This window comes from Canis aureus, chromosome 7 (assembly GCF_053574225.1).
Source record: "Canis aureus isolate CA01 chromosome 7, VMU_Caureus_v.1.0, whole genome shotgun sequence".
Classification (NCBI taxonomy): Eukaryota; Metazoa; Chordata; class Mammalia; order Carnivora; family Canidae; genus Canis; species Canis aureus.
This window is the reverse complement of record NC_135617.1, coordinates 49,031,632-49,056,664: the sequence shown is the minus strand read 5'-3', so window position 1 is coordinate 49,056,664 and position 25,033 is coordinate 49,031,632. Positions and strand designations below refer to the sequence as shown.

At 37.1% G+C, this 25,033-nt stretch overlaps 1 protein-coding gene and 1 non-coding gene across 2 annotated transcripts in view; both read right to left on the bottom strand.

Annotated features, from left to right (window-relative positions):
• The window catches only part of COL21A1 (collagen type XXI alpha 1 chain), a 242,471-nt gene that overhangs the window by 189,411 nt on the left and 28,027 nt on the right, over window positions 1-25,033 (bottom strand). The window contains exons 5-6 of the mRNA XM_077903578.1: window positions 19,570-19,651; window positions 9,379-9,439 (exon numbers count right to left, since the gene is read on the bottom strand). The gene's annotated coding sequence lies outside the window, so the exon portion shown is untranslated. The remainder of the gene's footprint in view (window positions 1-9,378; window positions 9,440-19,569; window positions 19,652-25,033) is intronic.
• Window positions 21,047-21,149, bottom strand: LOC144317922 (U6 spliceosomal RNA). Its single transcript, XR_013383804.1, has one exon. It is a non-coding gene; the product is annotated as a U6 spliceosomal RNA (small nuclear RNA).

The following is a 25,033-nucleotide window of genomic DNA, read 5'->3' as shown; positions in this document are numbered from 1 at the left end:
GGAGCTAACAATGTGCGAGTGTAGCAGAGATTGTCTAGTTCTTCATCAAACGTGCTTCCTCCTCTTCTAGGGACATGATCCGAGGTCTAACTATTGCATGATTCCTGGTCCCTAGAGTTCTTCTGTGCATGGTCCTCCATGCTCTTTCCCTTTCCATTGATTTGAAGGAGATGAGCCCAGCAATTGAAAAATGGCTGTTAAAGAGGGGAGAGCCCTAAAACAGAAGAAACATAGGTCCCCAACTGTAGTTCGGAGGAAAGCCTGCTGTCAATCAAGATTCCTTGTTTTGAACTTTGTCTGAATGAGAAATTAGCCTCTATAATCTTTGCTCCATTATACACTTGGAGACTTGTTTGTTACCACAGCTAGCATGATTCTAACAGGCATTGTCATTTAATCAAAAGGTATTTTTATTATCACTACTATGTATGTATAACACCTACCATATGCACTGTATTTTAAGATCAGCACATTAATTCATAAAACTATGCCAAACTATGTAGATATTTTACAAATGCATAGCAGATTCTAAAAATGTCCTGAAACGCCTTGATCTTAGAATTCCACATACAATTTCTTACCACCTTTTAGGTAAGTCATTTTCGATATTAAACATTCTTCTTAAAACCAGAGAATACTGGAGGCACCTGGGTGGTGCAGTCTGTTAAGCACCAAACTCTTGGCTTCAGCTCGGGTCATGATCTCAGGGTCATGAGATTAAGCCCTGAGCTGGGCTCAGTGCCCAGCATGGAGTCTGCTTAAGATTCTCTCTCCCCCTCTGCCCCTCCCACTCATGTGCACATGCTCTCTCTCTGTCTCTAATAAATAAATATCTAAAAAATAAATAAATGAAAACCAGAGAACACTGAATAAGTTACAGATAAGCATGTGGACTATAACAATGAAAATAATGATTTGTGAATTCAGATGAGATATGAAGTGGTTAATAAGGCACAGACTTATATTTATAGTCCTGAAAAAGAAGTGATATTTGCACTAATTATACAAAGGCAATAGACATCCTACTCAAATTATTATTTGTTAATTTCCATAAGTTTTTAAAAATTCTGGTCAAAATTAAAGACCTCTGAGCATCTTTTATTTTTTGGTGCATAAAATAATGGTAATGTTCAAAGTGGCACATCATGTCCTTCAAATCTGGACTTTATTTCAAAACAATTTTGGATATTGTGCGCCACTTACATTGCAATTTTCTTTTGTATATTTTCTACTTGGCAAGCACGGAATTAAACAAGCACCAGAAACTTTCATCTTCCCTTCCCCAATTCCTACCTCCACTATCCTCTCCCTTGAGCATTAGATTGGCCTTATTCAGTTTATGTGAGCAGGCTAAAACAACGGTGGGATGTTTGAAAAACTGTAAAATGACTGCCTGGGGTTTATGCTTAATGATCTCAAAAAGCATTCCTGCTGACACATCCTTACATAAAAGCCAAAAAGGAGCAGGAGGTTTGATAGCAGGGGGTTGGAGATGAAGAGGAAATGCAGCTCATTTTTATAAGAACATCATTCTTTGTCCTCTCATTCTCTCAATATGTGTTGCCTTTGGGGGAGTCCATAATCACTGCACTCCCACCATTCCCCACAATGATCCAAACTCCTGATAATGGCCTGAGAGGCTTTTCTTTCCCCCATTCCCTTTTCCCCTCCCTTCAGATATGCACAATATAAACTACACATTTGTGCATGCATAGAGCATTGTATGTTTTACAAAGCCTGCTCAAATCTGTTTTAGGACTATAAGATCCTCTTTGCTGTGGCCAAATAGGCATGGTCATAATCCAAATGAAGAAACTGAGGCCCAGGAATGGCAGCAATTACATGTCACACCAATGCCTGCTGACTAACAGAACCTGTACTAGAACCTCCCAGACCTCCTTAAACACCTCCCTAAACACCTTCTCTGTCTTTTCTCTTTTTTTCCTTTTGAAATAGTAATAAAATACTTTAATCTCCTAGTTCTTAAATAAATGATGCTCAGGCATGAGAATGAAGTTGCCTGACCCTGAGCTAGAAATTAGTGGCAATAGAATGAGGCTGACATGGATTCAGTAACTTGTTGGTAGACTTAGTGGCTGCTGCCTCATTGCCTGGGCCTTGCTGCAGTTCTTGGAATCTCTGATCACTACAGTAGGGGCCAGCAGGGCCTTTCTCATGGCAATAAAACAGAGGCCAGGGGGATCCCTGGGTGGCTCAGCAGTTCAGTGCCTGCCTTCGGCCTGGGGCATGATCCTGGAGTCCCGGGATCGAGTTCCACTTCCGACTCCTTGCATGGAGCCTGCTTCTCCCTCTGCCTGTGTCTCTGCCTCTCTCTCTCTCTCTCTCTCATGAATAAATAAATAAAATTAAAAAAAAAAAAAAACAGAGGCCACTCCTTTCTGATGTAGCCCTCCTGAGAACCATCCTGTTTCTATTGCCAGATTTGATAACTCTAGGGTTGTGCAGGAAAAATTCTGGAAATACTTAAAGGTGATTCACACACCTCAGGTGCAAAATAAAGCTGTGTTCATTTAATCACTTAAAAAAATCAAAGGAGGTTCTTTTATGAGTTTGTTATCAACTAACATTGACAAAGTTAACAGTTTACAAAGTCATTTATCATTTAATGCACACATGGTAAGTACTATGGGAGTATACTAAGAAACAGGATTTTTTATGTAAATAGTGTGGTATGAGAGTAAGAAAGCAACTTCACCCCCAACCACCACAGTCAGCATCATCAACCTAAAAAAGCACTCATTATGTGAGCTCTAGACTTCAAGAATATTTCCAGAATTTTATAAAAATAAAATGTTCTATTCTGCTAATATTCTTCTTCATCATGGGCCAAGAGAATGTTTTACCATTGCTCTATTAACTTACCTGTCTTCTTATTTATCCCTGTTAACTTCATGCTGCCAGTCTGGAGAAGCACCTCCAGGGCCTGTGAATTGACTGGTTGCCTCCAGCACACAGATTGAAAATTAAGAATTAAAAGTGATATCCAACCCCTATATTAACTGATCATGAACATGTGGGAGACTGAGCACCAATGTGAATTAGATGGCACCTAGACTTAACAGATAAAGCCCATAATTAAATAACTCCAATACTACAAGAAAAAGTCAATTGTCACAAGAAGGATATGGTAAAAAAATAATAATAATAACAACAATCTGGAAGTTCGAAAGGGAGAAATATTGAATTCTAGAAACTCTTAGAAAATCTTTAAAACTGAATAACTTCACTGTTGTTTTGGAAGATGACGTGAGTGGTTTTTTAGAATTGCTGTTTTCTAAGTGGTAAGTTTCCATTCTAAGTATTTTCAGAGGAATTCTAAAAGCCCTGGTGCCTTCAAATTACAGTTCCAGGCGTGCCAAATAAGCAACTGTTGATTGGGGTCACACACACAAAGTCTGTGTTCCCAGATTAGAGAAGCATCTCAGAAAGCCTTAGTATTGGTTACCATCAAAACTGTATTACAATTATAGGTATCAATGAAGATTTTGATGGAACCCTGAAGGAAAGAAAAAAATTTAGAAAATTTTAAGCTGGAAAGGGTAAACAAGCTTAGTTCCTATTGGGAGTTGGTGGTAAATTTCATTTTAAAATAAGATTTTATTGTTTCTTACACACATGGTTTTCCCATAATAAAAGAAAATAATTTTAGAGCAAATATTCCCAGAGAAAAAAAGAAAATTACAAGCAAAGGTACAAAGACTAGAGCCATATTTCTACTGTTCTACTATTATGAAACATGTGCAGAGAGAAGGGCCCTGGATGCCAGATACATGATCTAAATGGTTCAAAGTGTGTCCAGCACAAACTTACGGTGGGAAAGATCCTCTGTGGTCAGACCAGCATGCAGAACATTGCACAGCATGAAGCCTTCTTCCAGATGCATTGATTGTGTGTTGAATTAAATAAACCAATTCCAGAGACTTGTTAACCTCACACAATTTTCAGCATAAAAGGGCTTCCCAAGAAATAAATTGATTTTAATTATTGTGCAAAAGAGGTTATTGTCCGTGCACAGGTTACCGGGATGATATTGTTCCTCCAGCAAAAATGATCGTTCCTTACTCAGTAAATAAGATTCCTTTGCCACCCAAAAACATGTTGCAAACCTACTCTGGGGCCACTGAGTTAATGAACTCAGGTTCTTAAAAATCATTTGTGTCAATGATCCCCTTCATTACTATAAAAAATAAGAATATGCTATATCCACTTAGCAGGCTACATAATAGCCTATTCATGTAAACGTTCTTCTCATGGCCTCCTCGGCAAAGATGTAATTATTTGGATTAATCCTTCTTATTTATAAAATTTTCCATGTAGGTCAGGAGAAACTTCTATTTCAATCAACTATAAAGTTAAATAATGCATTTTAACACTCAATGAAATGTGCTCAAAATTTTTGAAAAATAATTTAGCAATCTGCATAAAAGATCTTCAAAGATAAAAGACATAAACCTAGTAAAATCCCCCTTTTAAGTATTTGTCCCAGGGAGGTCAGAATGAGCATAAAGATTTTGGGGTGAGGGTCTCAGTACTGCATTTTTTATAAAAGTGAAACAAACAAAGTCCATCAAAGGACCACAGTAAAAAGATCATTGTGAACCCATTTGTTGGAACAATACACAGTCATCAGAATGTTTTTTAACTAATATTCAATCATGAGAATAAATTCTCATAATCCAAGGTTACAAGAAAAAAAAATTAAGAGGGAAAATAAAAACCCACTGGCAAGCCATCCCCTAACTTCACAAATAAGTAAGTATAGGCATGAACCAAATGCATACTTGAAATATACCACGATGCTAACAGCGTAAGAGTTTTATTATGAATAATTCTTGTTTTCTTCTTCGGCTTTCCTACATTGTACAGGTATTTACAATGAACACGTACCAAAGACATAGACCAAAATCATTTCTGTCATTGTTGCTCAGTGATAGAAAAACAGGCATGATTGTTGGTGATGTGTGAGGGGACCACAAATAAGGAAAGAAGGCCAGTCTCCAAAAGACGAATGAAAACCATACAGAAATGTGAGTAGCTATCTGTAGCAGGAACCAATGTTTTAAATAAAGAAGCCTTGCTGAAAAATGTGCCATAACGCAAAAATTCCAATAAAAGAGATCTAGTCTCAGGAAGACAGAGCAGGGATACACACACACAAACACACACACACTACCTCCTCAGCTAGGGGCAGAGTGAGAGAAAAAGAGAAAGAGGGGGATATCAAACAGTAAAAACAAGAGTGGCCATAATTCCTTAGCTTTCAATGGCTCATTACTATGGCAGCCCAGGTCTTTCAGGAACTGAACTCCACCAACCTGTTTATATTCTGTCCAGCGGTTTCATCTTCTGGCTAAGATAAGAAGATGAAACTACACTTATCCTTTTCCATAATATGCCTTGCTTTTCCAAGTTCTGGGGTCCATGGACACAATTTTCCCTCCTCCCCTTTCCCTTGCCTTCAAAGCATGTCAGACTCACTTAGAGTGGCATCTGGCTTTCAGAATTTTTTTAAGGTCCCAGGCAATCTGAATGTGCAGCCAAATGTTGAGAACCACTTATCTCATCTCTGTTCATTTCTATTTTAGTGCCTCTGCCCCTAGCACCACCCCTCACCCTCTCCAACAAATTGAATCAATAAATACCAGGGAGTCATCCATTCATTCATTCCTTCATCCAATAGATATTTACTAAGTGTCTTTTTGTGCCAGGTATTATTAACTTTTTATCTGCCCTCCTTCATCTCCTTCTTCCTGCCCACTCAGCACCCAGCATATAGCCTGGCACAGGATAAAAACTCAATAAAATTGTGTTCTAGTTCACTGAAATCATCACAAGGGTTTTCCAGCTCTTAATCATGATCTTAAATAGCTTCTTCTTCAAGAGTGTTAATTAACTAAGGTGTCAGGCTTTTAACCTCTTTTTAACATTATACTAACTTTGTATATTTTAGATCTGCAAAGGATCTTAAAATCCTATTGTCTTTAAGATAGAACTCTGAGGATGGAGTTTGTTCTGAACAGTCTACCTCACAACACAAGGAATTCTTAGTTTTAAAATATAAGTACAATTCCTTTACAGAATAATATGTGTGTGTGTGTTTGTATTAAAGGAGAGGTAGACTCTCCTCATTTTTTGTTAGGGCAACAAGAAGGAAACACATGCCCAGAAAATGACATCTATTAAACTAGTGTAAAACCTTCTGAAGTATTCATGTCATGTGGTATGTAACTGAAAACTCCTAAGGCTTCCTGTTCCCTATTGAGCAAATCCAAGTGCTCTTCCCACTCTCTAAACCCTTCCTCCAGGGCCATGCTCCCCACTGACTCCACTCTCATTCTTAGCCCACCTTCTCCCAAAGGCACTATTTGCAATAAAGTTTGCTAATCTCTCAAACACAGTTTCCTAACTCTTTTCTTCCTTTCATACACATTATTCCCTTCTTGACTCTCACATGAAAAGAAAAGAGCAATGCTGATTTTTTTTTTTTTTTTTTTGCCTTTCCCTAAGGCTTTTATATTGACAGTTAATTAAATCTGGATTTCCACTAGGTCAATCTGTTTCAGGAAACAGAAAAGTCAAAAAGAGCAAAGAACTTAAAGTCTCCCTTGATAAGTCCTAATTAGCTGGCCAATCACAAATCATCCTAGTGTTTAAGCTAATAACTAAGCCAAGGTATGATTTCATGCAAAGTTTTAACAGGACATATTCAAAATAAGACAGAGAAGAGGATATCCATAAAGATGAATTGAGGAAAGGTCAGCTTGATTCAAAGGTGCATCCATTTGAGCACTCCACTACCACTAAAGCTCAGTTACACATACACATGCACACACACTAGCATGTGCACACACAAAAACATGTGCACACATGCATACACATGCCCAAACACCTGGAAGCACAGACACATACTTGCAAAGGCACATACACAGGTATAATACTGATATCTAACTGCACATGCCCATATAAACACACATGACATGCACACACATGCACATGGATGCACACTTCCATCTTACCTCCCAAACAAAATTCTAAGTTTCATAAGGCTAGTACGTGGTCCTCTACTTGTGAATTTCCCCAACACTTGGCACTGGGCTAAGCCCACATTAAGTACTCAACAAATACAAGTTAACTCAAAATGTTTACATAATTTTCTACATTGGTATGTCTAAATTTACTAACCATTTGACCTTCTTTATACAACTTAATATCTTGTTTTTCCCAAATGAAAACTGAATGACCCCTACTTTTCTCATAGAGTTACAGCAGTGGTCAAAGCTGATGATCCTTGAGCTCATGCACTTTTCTAAAGGGAAATGCAAGCTTGACAAATGTTCACAACCTCATAAAATGCTATATATAATAAGACTGGAGACAAAAAGAATGTTCATCAAGAGAGGTGGAACAATCTCTGAAGCAGGAAGTGTAGATTTTCTTTTCTGAAAAGAGTAGGTTCACTTTGTTTCCTTTTTGGCTTTTATGTGTTTAAAGATAATGCTGATTTGACTTTACTATTCCATGTTACAGTATCATACTAATTGCTCTTAAGGAAGGAATAAATAGAAAGTGGCACAGTTATTGCAGACATTTCAAACCTATGAATGGATTTCCATGTTAATAGAAAGCAAAAACAATCCTCAAATTGAGGCTTAAAGACACATGAGACATGACATTAAGCCTGATCCACTAGTACATCTAAGCACTTCAAGGCTACTTGATATATTTGAAGCAGAATGTTTTATCATAAAGCTGTATTTTTCATACTCTTATACATTATGGCCCTGTAGTAGGAAGAATAATGCTCCCCACCAAAATGTCTACACTCTAATAATCAGACCTTGAATACATGAGGCTAAATTCAGGACCCAAAAAAGTAACAAACAAAACATGCATCTTTATCCAACAAGCACATTATAGGACTGTCTTCTCTCTCCTAAGGTTCTCTTAATATTCCCTCTGAGAACATGTGGCTCCCAATTTTTTTTTGTAGTCTTCAACACTGAGATAAGCTCATAGTAGATGCTCAATAAATATATTTACTGAATGAATAAGCAAACAGATAAAGAGATGAACTGGGCTGACCTTGTCACATCTTTTAGATCATGATTTTTTTACCTCAGCACTATTGATATCTTGGGTGGAATAATCCTTTGTTGTAGAGGACTATTTGTGCATTATAGGATGCTTAGTAGCATCCTTGGCTTCTCCTCCCCAGATCCCAGTAGCACCCACCACCAATTGTGAAAATAAAAAAATATATCCTAATGGGGGAGGGGTGTGTGTACAAAATTGTCTCTGGTTAAGAACCACCACTCTAGAACAAAGGTCCCCAACTCTGGTTGCACATTAGAGTAATCTAGAAAGACTTTTAAAAACTCAATAGTTAGGCCACACCTCAAGTTAACTAAGTCAGACTCACTCAGGGTGGCATCCAGTCACTGGTAGTTTCCAAAAGCTCTCAGGTGACTTGACTATGCAGCTAAATGTTGCAAATCATTTCTCTAGCTATTCACTATTAAAACTGTGGACTATGGACCAGCAAGTGGGCATTACCTTGAAGCTTATCAGAAATGCAGAATCTTACACTCTATCCCAGACCTACAGCACTGGTCAGAGTCCATGTAGGAGACAGAAACCATATCATATATTTAAACACTGAGAATTTCATGTAAAGATTTGTTACCTAGAGATAAGATGAGGATGGCAGAGTGAGAAGATCCTCACCTCCTCCCACAAACAAACCAGAACTTCAGCTACATATAAAACAATTATCTCTGAAAATTTGAGATTAACAGAAAGGATTTCACACAACTAAAGATATAAAGAAAACACACACTGAAGACCCATACCCCTGGTGTAGCAACCTACAAATGAAAGGGATATCACAATATTGTGATTGTGACAAATAAGGGGTCTGAGCCCAGCATTGGGTTCTCCAGCCCAGGGGAGCTGCACCAGGAAGATGAGACCCCATAATGTCTGTCTTTGAAAACTAGCAGGGCTTATGTCCAGGAGAGCCAGAGAACAGTCAGAAACCAAGACTCTGCTCTTCAAGGGCACATGCACAACTTCACTTACTCCAAGACCCAGTGCAGAGGCAGCAGTCTGAAAAGTACCTGGGTTACACATGAAGGAGAATCACTGACAAATTTTAGGGCACATGCCAAAGGGGCAGGGACCTGTTATAACATTCTCTGGGGATGGAAGGTCTGGCAGGCACTTTTTTTTTTTTTTTTTTACATTCCCCTTCCACCCACTTGGCCTGGCACTGGTACACTGGTAGGAGCTGTTTCTGACACTCTTCATGTACTGTACTAGCAGCACTGGCTCAGCCCCAGAGTTCCCCAGCAGACTTACCTGCTCCAGCCCACCTGCTCCAGCCAGAGCCCTTCTCCAGTAGCTCCCTGCCCTATCACACCTAGAAGAAATAAATGAAATAAAGACTACATAAGTAAATAAAAATATAAAGGAAACTAAGAGTTCATTCTTTGAAAAGATAAGCAAAATTTATAAACCTTTAGCCCGATGCATTAAGGAAAAAAAAGGGGCCCAAATAAACAAAATCAGAAATGAAAGAAAACTTACAACTGATACCACAGAAATACAAAGAATCACAAGAGACCACCACATACTTACATACCAACAAATAAGGCACCCCAAAAGAAATGGAAAAATTCCCAGAAACATACAATCTGCTAAGATTGAATCAGGAATAGAAAATCTAAAAAAAAAAAAAAAATTTTTAAAGGAATAGAAAATCTAAATAGATCGATCACTATTAGTAAAATTGAATCAGTAATCAAAAACTCCCAACAAAACTGATTAGCACCAGATGGCTTCACAGGTGAATTCTATCAAACATTTAAATAGTTAATATCTATCCTTTGCAAACCATTCCAAAAAAGTGAAAAGGAAGAAATGCTTCCAAAGTCATTCTATGAGGCCAGCATTATTCTGTTATCAAAACCAGACAAAAACACCACAAAAAAAAGAAAATTACAGGCTAATATTCCTGATGAACACAGATGCAAAAATCCTCAACAAAATTTTAGCAAACCAAATTCAACAATACATTAAAAGGATCATACATCACAGTAGAGAGGGGTTTATTCCAGGAACTCAAGGATGGTTCAATATCTGCAAATCAATCAACGTGATGTACCACATTAACAAAAAGAAGGGTGAAAATCATAAATTACATAATCATCTCAGTAGATGCAGAAAAAGTATTTGATAAAATTCAATATTTATGATAAGCACTCATAAATGTCATATATGACAAACCCACAGCTAATATCCTACTCAACTATGAAAAGCTTTCAGCTTTTCCTCTAAAATCTGGAACAGAATAAGGTGTTCGCTGTTAGGGCTGCAGAGGAGAGGTTGTGTACTATGGGAACAGCACCCGGAGAAGCCAAGTTCAGTGGCTGATGCAAAACACCACCTAATGCCTTTGCCAATGGTTGGGTTGAGCTCAGTGTGAACTACCACCACAGTGTGAACCACAGGAGTCCCCAGCAACCACCTGAAACTGGCTGACAGAAACCATGGAAGGAACATGGACATGATGTTAGAGGTGGCATAGCTACTCTATAGTGACAAGGATGAAGGCCACACACAAAGTACAAAAGAGCAGAAAGCTAGAAGGATCTGGTCCCTGAGGGCATCATGCGGCTGCATTACCAGCCTTGGACTGCTGACCTCCAGACTTTTTAATGTGAGAAAAATAAAACCAGTCATTTGTTGTTTAAAAAAAAAAAAAAAAAAGTCCACTCTCACCACTTTTATTTAACATAATGTTGGAAGTCCAAGCCAAGCAAGTGGATAAGATGAAAAAACAGGCAACCAAATTGGAAAAAAAGAAGTAAAACTGTCACTAGTTGCAGATGACATGATACTGTATATAGAAAAATCCCCACCAAAAAACTACCTGAATAAATGAATTCAGTAAAATCATAGGATTATAGATACCTCTGGCATTTCTATATACTGATAATTAACTACCAGAAAGAGAAATTAAGAAAATAATCCCATTTACAATCTATTAAAAAATAAAATATCTGAAAATAAATTTAACCGAGGAAGTGAAAGACTTATACTCTAAAAACTACAGTATATTAGTGAAAAAAAATTAAAGACAACACAAATCAATGGAAAGATACACTGTGCTCATGGTTTGGAAGAATTAATATTGTTAAAATGTCCATAAAGCAATCTACAAAATCAATGAAACCCCTATCAAAATACCAGTGGCATGTTTGAGGGCACGTGGCACAATCAGTTAAGTGTCCAACTCTTGGTTTTGGCTCAGGTCATGATCTCAGGGTCATGAGATCAAACCCTGTGTCTGGCTCTGTGTTCAGCATGGAGTCTGCTTAAAACTCTCCCTTTTCCTCTACTCCTCCCCCCTGCACTCCCTCTCTCTCCAAAATAAATAAATAAATCTTAAAAAAAAAAAAATACCAGTGGTGTTTTTCACAAAACTAGACCAAATAGTCTAAAAATTTGTATGGAACAAAAAAAAATTTGAATAGCCAAAACAGTCTTGAGAAAGAAGAACAAAAGCTGGAGGTATCACATTCTCTGATCTTAAACTATATTACAAAGCTATAGTAATCAAAACAGCATGGTACTGACTCAAAAACAGACACATAGATCAACAGAATTGAACTGAGAGCACAGAAAGAAACCCATGCTTATATGGTCACCTAATTTTTGACAAAGGAGAGAATATACAATGGGGAAAATAGTCTCTTTAATAAATGATGCTGGGAAATCTGGACAAATACTTGCAAAACAATGAAACTGAACCATTCTCTTACACCAAATGAATTTTGAGTTTATTTTTGTATATGACGTAAGAACAAAATGAAAACACTAATCTGAAAAAGATATTTGCACCTCTATGTTCATCACAGCATTATTTACAATAGCCAAGATATGGAAGCAACTTAAGTACCCACGATAGATGAGTGGATAAAGAAATGACAGCATATATATGAGTGGATAAATATATACATATATATAAATATATACAGCATATATATATATGCTGTCATTTCTTTATCCACTTTACACACATATACATATATGTGTATATATATACACTATATATACATACACACATATGTATAATGAAATATCACTCAGCCATAAAAAAGAATAAAATCTTGCAATTTGTACCAAATGGATGGATCTAGAGGGTATTATGTTAAGTGAAATAAATTAGACAGGAAAAAAATAACATTTGATTTCAGTGAAATGCAGAATCTAAAAAAACAAATGAACAAACAAAGCAAAATAGAAACGACTCATAGATACAAAGAACAATTTAGAGAAGGTAGGGGACTATGGGGATGGGCAAAATGGACAAAAAGGAGATTAAAAAGTACAAACTTCCAGTTAGAAAATAATGAAGTCACAGGGATGCAATGTACAGCAGAGGGGATATACTTTTAGTATTGCAGCAACTTTGTATGAGGACAGGCAATAGCTAGATTTAGTGGCGCTCACTTCACAATGTATATAGATGTTGAAGCCCTATCTCGTGTACCGGAAACTAATATAATAGTGTATGTCAACTACACTTTACTTTTTAAAATATATTTTTAATTAGTAACTAAATAAAATCATTAAAGTTATCAACTAGGTAATTGAAAGAGCAGAAATAGGGCTCTAGTATATTGGGGTGATAAGGAACTGGGGAAAGCAGCTACTGCCTTTAGGGTCAGGGAAATAAAGGAAAGAGGTGGAAATCCCTGATGGGGGGGGCGGGTTGCTTGGCCCACGCTGGGGGTCCCTCAAGGGCATAATGAAGTTCACCTCGAGAGTTGCTGCCACAGGAAGGAAGTGGTGCTGACAGATCAGATGGCATCAGCATCTCTAAGGTGATGCCCACGGGGGCAGCAAGCAGCCCCCATTCCTTCTCCCTCTGGCTTTGCAGTCTCCCCCTAGTGACCCAGCTGAAAAAGCCTGGCGTGGAGCCAGCTGGCAATGCACAAGTGTGATGGCAGAGTCCAGCCCCTGCTATGCAAGGCGGAGCTTGAAAGTGTGGGGTTGGAGTGCAGAGCCAGGACTTTACCAGCAGGCCTGGCATATCGACTTAATTCAGAATCTGCATTTTAGCAAGATTCCCAGGGGATTCCCATGCACGTTGTAGTGTAGGAAGTCCTGCTTCAGAGTCTGTCACTTCTTTCATGGGTCTTGACCTCTAGGCAAGCCACCTCAAGTCAAGTCAGGAGCTTGGCAGCAGCGCCTACTTTACCAGAATCACAATGCCACTCCCTAATGCCAATGATACAAACCATTAACTTTCCAGTGGTTTCTCATCGGATAGGTCAAGGGAGAAAGACATGAATTCAGTCTCTGGGTTCTCTTAAAAGTTAAATATTTCCTTGCCTGTTCTTCCCCTTCCATTTCAAAGCATTACAAACAAAAGCAAATTGGCATTCTTTTTGTTCCTTAATCCTCCCTTAAACGGCTATGTAAAAACCCAAAAACTGTGCAATTAAATAGCAACAAAAGCAGGACCCCTCGAGGAGATTCTGGGCCCTGTCACTCACCAGGGGACCAGTAATTCTAAGAACTGAGTATTTCTTTCGGGCACAGCCGCCTCAGCTTCTCTCCGGGAAAGCCCCAGTAGCTGGAGGCTGGAGCGTCTCCCTTGGCCGGGCATCTGGCGAGCGTGCCCTGGTCACCACCAGGGATCCCAGGTGGGGGAGCACGGCTCGGGGCGCCCGGACACAGCCCCAGTAAACAACTGGTGGGCAACGGGCCGCCGTCAGAGCATCCGCCGGTCTCCTCGCCAGCATCCCCTGGCCCAGGCCGCTCCCTCCCGGGGCTGGGCGCGGGGAGAGCCCGGGGGGGGGGGGGGGGGGGCGGGGCGGGGCACGTTCCCGGTGCGCTTCTGCCCCCCAGTGGATGTCCCCAAGCCTTACGCTTAGACTAGGATTGTGAAGTCGGCCACTGTGAATTTATTCAAAGCTTAAGTATAATTATTCCTAAAAACTGCCAATTCTTTTTAATAAATGTATTAGAAACCCATTTAAAATGGAATATATTCACACATGAGTGTGAACTACATAGGTGTACACATTCGATTTTACATAAATGGAAATTTGCTGTATGCTTTGAGGAGACTACAGCCCATATGATGGTGTGAACGAAAACAAAATGACCTTTTTTTCAAATGTGGCAAGATTCTTTACAGTTTAAAAATATGCTGAGGGGATCGGCATTCCATATATAGGTATATGTTCAGTTTTTAGTTCCAAACATTGTAAATTCTCTTTCGAGAATTTCACATGAAAAAAAAAAATCAAGTAACACAAAAAGTGCCAATTATCTTGATTTAAAGGTTTACATTTGTGTTACAGGATTGCCAAAACAATTTTATTTTACAAGGCTGCTTTGTTCATGTATAGGGTGATTTTTCTCACAAGCTTTATCAACCATAGATCCTAAGATATTTTAAGTTCTTTGAAACAACCCATGACATTTAGGAATTATTCTATTTAAGTGTGGATGAGTAAATTGATGGGTAAATATGTTGTTAAAAAGATTATGTGACATTCTTCAAAGAATAAAAAGGTATAATTCTTAATAATTATATATATACTATGTAGAAACTAGAAGACCAGTTGTCCTATATTAAAAGGGAAAAAAATCCCAGTGTTCAATCATCTTATGAATGTATTATTTTTACAATTAATGAAATAAAACATGATATCATAAAGACTCTTCTGAAAATCTCATTTCCTTAGGCAGCTCTGACTCAATTGCTAGCAAACAAAGAAATCCTGCTCTTGATTCAAAACTATCACAGAAATCTAAGAATCATTAAGAAAAGTTTAAGAAGACAGAGAAGATACATGAAAGCTAACTAGACGGATTTTAAAATTTCATTAAAATAAATGAGGAGTTACATGACAATTCCCAAACAGTTGGCTAATTATACAAAATCATTCAGGCATTAGAAACTATTATGAAAAAAAAAGAAACTATTCTGAAAAGGTGGAAAGGTTTTCATCGTGTTACGTTTCAACTGAACTTGAGTTGTAACAGCTGAGATGCACCAGCTCCTTTTGGAATTTGTCCTGGTTCATTGCAAAGTGCATATGGCAAAAACTGCATGTGGTGAGTCAAACTCAATTAAAATATGACCAGAAAATTGATTTGAAATGGCAATTTAGTTGAACCAGAACTGGACCCAAATTGCTTGGTTACTCTACCAATCAAAATCATTCCAAACTCCTATCTTCACTTTACTAAACAAGGCTATCATTACAATTGCATTTTGATGTTGAATCATACAAAAAGGCATGATTGAATTAAGTAGCAATTCTCTGCTACCTTTGTGAGTTCACTGAAATGTGTGAGGGCTTAACTTTTTTTTTTTTTTGTCATTTCAGTCAAAATGAAAAATCAATCAATAATACACAGAACAAGATTTTGTAAAGGGTCGAGAAACAATGCATATCTGATATATGGTTTGCAAATATTTCTTCCCATTCCATAGGTTCCATTTGGGTTTGTTTTGTTTTGTTTTGTTTTTGCTGTGGAGTTGTATGAATTTCTTATATATTTTGGACATTAAAAGGAATATTGTTAAAAAATAATAAGGGGGAATTGTTCAATGATATAAAGTTTTAGTTATACTAAATGAATAAGTTCCAACAAACTGCTGTACACCATAGTGCCTACAATAGTTAACAATATGGTATTATGCACTTCAAAATGTATTAAGAAGGTAGATGTTCTTACTGTACACAAAAATTTAGGACACAAGGAAGCTTTGGGGATGTTGGATAGGTCTTTTACCTTGACTGTGGTGATGGTATCATGGGTTTTTGATATGTCCAAACTCATCAAATTATACACCTTAAGCATTGTATATCAATTGTACCTCAATAAAGTTGTTCTTTTAAAAAAATACATAATATTCAAAATTTACATAAGGCATCTTCAAATAAAAAGTAATTTCACACTCTCGCTTTTTTGGTTTATAGGAAATTGAGCAGTAAGTAGAGTCTCCCGTTATTAACATCTTCTATTAGTGTGCTACATTTGTTACAATTGATGCTTTATTCATACATCATTGCTAACTAAAGTCCAAAGTTTGCATTAGCATTCACTCTTTGTGTTGTATGTTCTATGGGTTTGGAAAAATGTTTAATGAATAGCATGTACCCACCAATACAGTATCATACAGATAAGTTCCACTGCCCTAAAAATCCTCTGTACTCTCCGTATTTATCCTTCCCTCCCTCTCCTTGAAACCCTAAAATAACATGATACCTGTTCTGTCTCTGAAGCTTTTCCAGAATGTCATACCTCTTCATCATATAGGATGCAACATTTTTAGAATTTTTTTTCTTAGCCATATGCATTTTTGTGTCTTTTTTGTAGCTTGATAGCTCATTTCTTTCTATCACTAAATAATATTCTATTGTCTGAACATACCACAGTTTATATATTCACCCACTAAAGGACACCTTAGTGCTTTTAAGTCTTGGCAACTATGTAAAAAGTTGCTATAAGTATTCATGTGCAGGGATCCCTGGGTGGCGCAGCGGTTTAGCACCTGCCTTTGGCTCAGGGCGTGATCCTGGAGACCCGGGATTGAATCCCACATCGGGCTCCCGGTGCATGGAGCCTGCTTCTCCCTCTGCCTATGTCTCTGCCTCTCTCTCTCTCTCTCTGTGTGTGTGTGTGTGTGTGTGAGACTATCATAAATGAATAAAAAATTTTTTAAAAAAGTATTCATGTGCAGGTTTATATGTAGACATAAATTTTCAACTCCTTTGTGTAAATACTGAGCAGCACAATTGCTAAATTGTATGATAAGACTATGTGTAGTTTTCTAAGGAACTGCTAAACTATCTTCCAGGGAGGCTGTATCATTTTGCATTCCCATCACCTATTGCTCCACATACTCACCAGCATTTGATGTTAAGTATTTTGGGTTTCAGCCATTCTGATAGGTATATACTGGTATCTTATTGTTTTGATTTACAATTCCCTACATGATGTCAGTCATATCTCCCTGTTTATCTCTTTGGTAATGCTTTTTTTTTTTTTTTTTATTAAAATTTTTTTTTTTAATTTTTATTTATTTATGATAGTCACACAGAGAGAAAGAGAGAGAGGCAGAGACACAGGCAGAGGGAGAAGCAGGCTCCACGCACCAGGAGCCCGATGTGGGATTCGATCCCGGGTCTCCAGGATCGCGCCCTGGGCCAAAGGCAGGCGCCAAACTGCTGCGCCACCCAGGGATCCCTCTCTTTGGTAATGCTAATGCAAATGGTACTGTGTTTTCAATTTCAAATTCCAATTGCTCATTGCTGGTGTATAGTATATAGTATTTGCCTTTTGTATATTAACCTTGTATCTTGTAACCTTGCTAAAATTGCTAATTCGTTCTGGGAATTTTTTGTTGTTGTTGTTATCCCTTGAGATTTTCTACATAAACAATCCTGTCATCTGTCAACAAAGACAGTTTTGTTCTTCCTTCCTAAATGGTATACTTTAGATGTCCTTTTTAAATTTTTTTTTATTTTTTATTTTTCTGTTTTATGGGACTAGCAAGGACTTATAGCACAATGTTGAATAGGAGTAGTGAGAAGGACACTTCTGCCTTGCTCCTGAGCTTAGTGGGAAAGCATCTAATTTCTCACCACCAAATATGATGCTAGCTGTAAATTTTTTAATCAAGTTGAAGATATTCTCTTTTAGTCCCAGTTTGCTGAGATCTTGATTTGTTTTAGTAAATATGAGTATGCTTCAGGATTAAACTAAGTAAAATCCGTCTTAAAGCCTAGTGGGTAATATGTCATCCTTTCTTTTCTAACCTAAAACTTCTAAAATAAGAGTGTATCCAACATAATCACAGTTTTAAATGAAGAAAACAATCAATCCAAATAACTTCCAATGAATGTAGGTAAGTAGCAATGGCATTTTCCAGTCTTGAATGAAAACTATATTTAAGCAAAATAACCCATCCAATCCTCTTGGCCAAATCACTTCTTTAAACCATTATGAAAGAAAGAGAGAGAAAAGAAAATAAACCATTATGTATAGTAATGACTTTACAATTCTGTCTATGACACTTAGCTATGTCTCCAATTACCTCAACACATGTAATGATATTTTAAAACTACTATTATGTTCCCTCTAATTTTCTTGATACAATCATAGGTGCCATATGTAATAAACATCCAAAGGCAATTTTGTAATTTGCTTCATTGGCTCTTGATTGTTTACAGATACACTGTATATCATGCCAAATTTCTCCTTGAGACAATATCTGGACTGTTTCTGTTATGGTAAACCAACATTTGGGAAAGAATATACCAACACATTGATGGCCAGATAGAAAACTTCATGTGAAATTCCCACAATACTAACCACCAAGATGAACTCTCTAAAACAATAAACTACTTTTACATTTTAACCTCACAAAAGTATTCATAAGTATCCATAGAACACTTGAGAAATGCCTTACCACAGGCACTAAATATATGAAACAAATTATAGGAATGGAAATATGGCACATTTTATCAAATTGTGCCAAAATTACTATCAATAATTAGTATTACTATTACTACGAGGTTCTCGGTTACTGACATGTCTAGAAATCTGAAGAAAGCTCAGTGTAGGCTATTACCATCCATGAGATACCTGAGACCCTTTTGACCATGTACTCACTTCTTGAATTTTCAGTCAACAGAGCTCTTATTGCAGCTTTGTAATATAAACTACTGCTATGTTAAATTGGTAATCTCCCATAGAGATCCAATATGGAGCCCAGGTATTTTCTAATTTCTAAAAAGAAGGGGGCATTAAAAACAAGCCAAAATGATGATACACATTGATAGACAAATGACTGCATATGGATCAAGTTACAATGAACCTGAATCATGCAGAATAAATAAAACCTTGGACAAGTGAAAACTAGTTTCTATCATTCCCTTCAAAGTCATCTGAGTAAATTCCCCCCAAAACCTTCATATCTCAGAATTTCCTTCTACTTATTCATTGTTTTTGTTTATTCTCTTCAGCTTAAATCAAATGAAACTTGAGATTACTTTTCACTGACCTTAAAAATGTGATCAGTAGCCATCTGGGCTTACAAAGATGGGCAGGGCCCTGTATGTGAGCCAACATACATATTTTTACTTTGCTTAATATTCTATCATATTGTGAAATAATTCTAATCTTGGGAAAGAATAGTTAAGATATTTACTGCACTCTTTCATTGACTGTAATTTCTTTTTATTTGACTTCACGGGCAACTGGTTGTTATAACCCCAAAGAATAACTTAGTTTTTTATTTATGGTAACCTGAAAATTAAATTCCTCAAAAAATGAACATGATTTATAATGATAATAAAATTAGATATTGGAAAGTAGGAGCAAGTTACACACAATGAAGTTATGGTTCTCAAAAGGTCACAATGCTGTAGACTGGTGGCCTCTAAATGCCATTATTATGACTCAGAATGTGTCCTTAGAACAGCTGAACATTATGTTACAGTTAGGGTTTAATACCTGAGAGCCTTCTATTATTTTACACTTGCAGAGGCCTCAATTCTGCACCACGTGTTCCTCAGATGTGCACATATCTCCAGACCTGCAGAAGGGGCAACTGGAAGTTAGTGAGACCCTAATAAGGACCCAGAATACCTGGCTCTAATGCTCAAGAGTTGTGTTAATGTGAGCCAATCTTTCCTAAGGTTCAGTTTCTATTATGGAGGCAATATGAATGCTAAAAGAAAAAATTACCTTGCACATTGTTGTTATCAAGCACAAACAGACTGGAAGGGGCCAAGTCTAATGGTAAGGGAGGCTGTTGCCACAATTCATGAAAGAGATGATGGTGAGTAGAACTAATGCCAGTCAACAGGTTTGGAGAACAGCAAATACTAGACTGAAGATGTATTTAACCAGTAGTTATGGACAGAAATTGACTTTTAACTGGGTGAGTTATGGAGGGGTCAAATGTTCCCAGGTGTCCATCTTGGGCAGTTGCAAACTTAGGGTGTCTTTTTGTGGGACAGTGAGCATGGAGCATGGAGTAGATTTGACAATGGGGTGATGGAGGAATGGGAGTTAAAAGCAGTTGGTTTTGATATGCCTATTGAAACCCTATGTGCAATCAGGAAGAAGGAGAAGGAGAAATAATCTGAAAACAGTAATAAGGAGTGAGAAGGACATCACTACTCCCTCAGCCCTGAGTCTAGGGGGTTGGTGGGTAGGTGATGTAATTCAAAGTAGAACCAAGTTTTAATCAAGGAAAGGAGGTAAAGGAAGTCTTCAGAGAAGAAGTTGTGGATGTGGGGAGGTTACTGTCATTAGAACTCTTTTGCTTCAGCACAGCTATGAATATAATGTCATCTTCACTAATAACAACAGATACAGAAGCAGTTGCCTAACTCTTTCTTCCTTGCATTTATATTTGTTCTTTTGGAAAATTTTGGCATGGTTTCATAACATTAGTTTATACAAAAATATACTATTCAATTTAAAGAATGCAAACCAGGGCTTCTTCTTAGAAATTCATCACTGCAGAGCTTGAAGAAACCTCAAAAATCACATAACTCCTTGAAAAAACTTGTATTCAATGTCATATCATTAAAGTCCCAGATTTCTGAGATGCTTGGCAGCTCAGCATATGAGCATCTGCCTTCAGTTGATACCTGGGTGGCTCAGTGGTTGAGTGTCTACCTTTTGTTCAGGGCGTGATCCGAGGTCCAGGGATCAAGTCCCACATCTGCCTCCCTGCAAGAAGCCTGCTTTCTCTCTTTATGTCTCTTCCTCTCTGTGTGTGTCTCTCATAAATAAAGAAATAAAATTCTTAAAAATAAAGTACATATTTCTATACCATCATAAGTAAAAGAATCAAATAATTTTCTTCATTTGTCACCAGAGATTAAAAAAGAAAACCTCATCTTTTGTAATAGCTGTGAGGGCGCCACCAATGTGGGAGATAACAAAGTTGTTTTCTTATCTCTGTACAGGCACTTTTTTTTAAAGGTAACACTTCACAAATTTGTGTCTCATCCTTGTGCAGAAGCCATGCCAGTCTCCTTGTACAGTTCCAATTTCACTATTTGTGCTGAAGTGAGTGCCGAACTGGCACATTTTAGTTGTGTGACCTTTAGCAATTCATTTGATCCACAGACCTCCAGCTCCAAACATGGAACTGAATTAAATCATTTCATAGATTCTATTCAGCTAAAAATAGAACAGGAACACTGAAACTTTCTGCTTTGGAACAGGGGAATAGGGAATTTCAACTTGATAAATTTTAGAATGGTAAATTTGGATTTGAAAAATTAGATATTGATTTTATTTATTCCTCCAAATATTTAATTGATATATTTATGAATAAAGTACTGTGACTCATGTCCATTGAATGAATAAATTAGCTCTGGTTCTTAGTAAAGACAAAGAAAAGGCAGAAAGAAATATATAAATATAGAGGCAACTGTTAATGACATATGACTTTAAAACAATAAAATTCTCGTCCTCCTCCAAGCCAGCCAACACTGACAATGTGTATTTTTGTTAATAAATATAATATATTGAGGAAGGCCACTTAAAATGACTATATACAGACATATATGAAAAGATAGTATATTAGTTCCCAAAATAAACATTTCATAGTTTTATAAAACCATATTTTATATGGTTTAGTATTTTCTGATCAGACTTTCATCTTCAACAATATCTTATTTCTCAGTTCTAGTTTGGGCTACACCTAATTATTCCTATGAAAAATATTCCTTCAGAATCTTTTTCCAGAATCCTGGACACTCTCTAAGCTCCTCTCAAACCATGTTATATATGTCTTACCTTAACATCATTTAATATGTCCCTAAAATAATAGGAGTAGAGCTTGGAGGTTTTTAACTCATATTTCCCCTGTGGTTAAGAGCTCCCCTTTATCTCTCTAAAAAAAATGCAAATAGTTTTAATTTTGCTCGCAATCTTATATATTTCCACTTTGTAAGCTATTTTCTAAAATATGAATTGAAGTAATAGGAAAATTAAACAAGTCTGGCAAGCTTAGCATTTTCCATATTTAGTTGTTATATTTTGTCCTTCAGAACAAAATTCCACATAAGGTAAGGAAAAGACAGTAAATGTCAGAAAGATTATGGAGCCCCCAAAGCGTGCAGGAAGCCAACATGAATATGAGGAAATTCATTAACAAACCTGCCCAAGTGTGTTTATAAATGATTAAATTTATGGATAAAATGATATGATTCTAGAAGTTGCTTGAAAATAATCAGCGTTGAGGGTGGAGGTGAGGATAGGGAGCGGGTAATAGAGTACAGATTAAAACAATACTACAGGTCAAGGGATGATGTTTAAGCTGGGTGATGAGTACATGGAGTCTGCTATATGATCCTTTCTACTTTTGTGTATGTTTAAATTTTGTAGAATAACATACTATTCTGTTGTACTAAATGCTTAATTTAAAAATAATTAAACGACATTTTCTATCCTGGAATGGCTTTAAAAAAAAAAAAAAAACGAGTAAATTATTCACTCATCAGATACAAATGCTTGATAAAATAATCATAGATTTTCATATACTACTTCCTTTATCAAACAATGTCTTAGTCGTAAAATATTCCGCTAATGTTTTAGAATGCATTTACCAGACATAAGCCAATAATTGTCATTTTACCTTTTTTTCATTATTTCCTAGAGAATCATGCAAACAGGCTTTGGCTTCCCATTGCTTTCTCATTAGCCCAAAACACATTGAGCCAAGATGAACAGACCAGGGCACAATTATCCAATCTATATTTGATTGGTGCTTGGTAAGTCCTGCTCCAAAATCTATTCGATGGATTGATGGATTAGTGAAAGTTTGATCCATGCAGATGCTCAAAATTAATTTGCTGCATTAGGACTCCCCGTGATGCTTTATTCCCTCAGTCAGCATGTATCAAGTAGTCTCCCTTCTTTTTTTAACCTTAATGATTTTTCCAACAAATATATTTTGAGCACATATAGTGTGAAAGTCAGTTTTAACCTGGTGCTTAAAATTACTGAGACTCATTTGCTGCTCATTGAAAAGCACACGGGAAGCTATAAGACAAGGCAGAGTGAGTACAATAGTAGAATGGTGAATAATGGCTCCCCCCCAAATGCTCACATCTTGATTCCCAGAACATCTTAATAAGTCAACTTACACAATAAAAGGTACTTTGAAGGTGAGATTAAATTAAGGATTTTGAGATAAGGAGATTATCTGGGTCATGCAGGTTAACCCGTTGTAATATAAAAAGTTCATTATAAGTGAAAGAGTGATACAGGAACATCAGAGTCAGAGATTTGAGATGCTATGCTGCTGGCTTTGAGATGGAAAGAGCCACAAGCCAAGGAATGAAGATGACTTTTGGAAGCTGGCAAAGGCAAGAAAACAGATTCATTCCTAGAGCCTCCAGAAGGAATACAGCCTTGCCAAGGCTTTGGTTTTAGCCTGGTACAACCCATTTTGGACTCCTGACCTCCAGAAACTTGAGACCTCCAGAACTTAATTTGTGTTTGTTTAAGTCACTTTGTGTTTTAAACCACTAAGTTTGGGGTTATTTGTCACAACAGCAATAGGAAACATACAGATAGGAACAAGATTAACATCAGGAACAGTTTTCTGGGGGAGATTAAATGGAAATATGACAGAGGTCTCACTTCTGCATCCTTTTGATCTATACTGTCTAGTACAGTAACCACTAAACACATGTGACTAAATTTCAACTAGAACTAAAACCAAAATTTTATATTCAGTTTCTCATTTGCACTACCCACATGTCAAGTGCTCAATAGCCACATGTGGCTAGTGGGTACTCTCTTTGACGGGTAGATATAGAACATTACCCTCATTACAGAGAATTCTATTAGGCAGCCTGGGTTTAGATCCTTAAGAATGGCACTAATTTCTGTCGTTCCCCTGGGGTGATATGCTTTTGATTTTTTATCTTGGCCAGGGTGGAGAACAGAGGGATGGGGCAAATGTAGAGGCTTCCATCTAACCTTCAGTCGGTTATTAATCATGCTTAGTCTTTTATTATCAATCCTAGCTGCACAATGGAATGCACTGGGGAGCTTTTAAAAATACTAGTTTCCAATCTCATCCAAATCAATTGAGCTAGCATCTCTAGGAGAGTTTGAGGATCAGTACTTTTAATGTTTCCCAGATAACTCTTTAATAGAACTATTACTGAGCAATAACTTTACTTAAATGTAAGCACTGGTATTGCAAAGATCTTTCTTTTTATTCTCATATAAGTTACTTGGAGGCCATTTACAATACATAATTGCTGCCAAAATAACTTGTCTAACTAGTTAAGTAAGTCTTACAACAAAACACTTACCATCTAATGCCAAGGGGAATGTCCCTGAACAAATGCAGAAATGTGTATTTATTAATATATTAATATATTTAAGATTACTAATATTTATTATATTCTAGAATATTTACAATATACTATATAAACAGATTTACATTATATATGCGTTAATTTGTTTCCTTTCACCAGAAATCTACTTGACTATTTGGTCCATGAGCATACTTTAGGAATAGACATTTAAAGATTTTATTTATTTGTTTGACAGAGCGAGAGAGAGCACAAGCAGGGGGAGCAGCAGGCAGATGGAGAGGGAAAAGTAGGCTCCCTGCTGAGCAAGGAGCCCAATGCATGGCTCAATCCCAGGACCCAGGGATCATGTTCTGAGCTGAAGGCAGATGCTTAACCAATTGAGCCACCCAGGCACCCCAAGGAATAGGCATTTAAAACATGGGTTCTAATATCTGGCACAGATGTTGCAAATTAACTGAGATTTAACTCACAAAAGCCAGGAATAATAAACAACCATCACTTATTTTTTTAATTATAATGTCTTTTAATTCACTGATTAAAAAAAAAAAAAATACCACACTCCAAAGCAATATTAGATTGATCACACTACTGTTCCAGGCAAGAGGAGATGAAAGGAA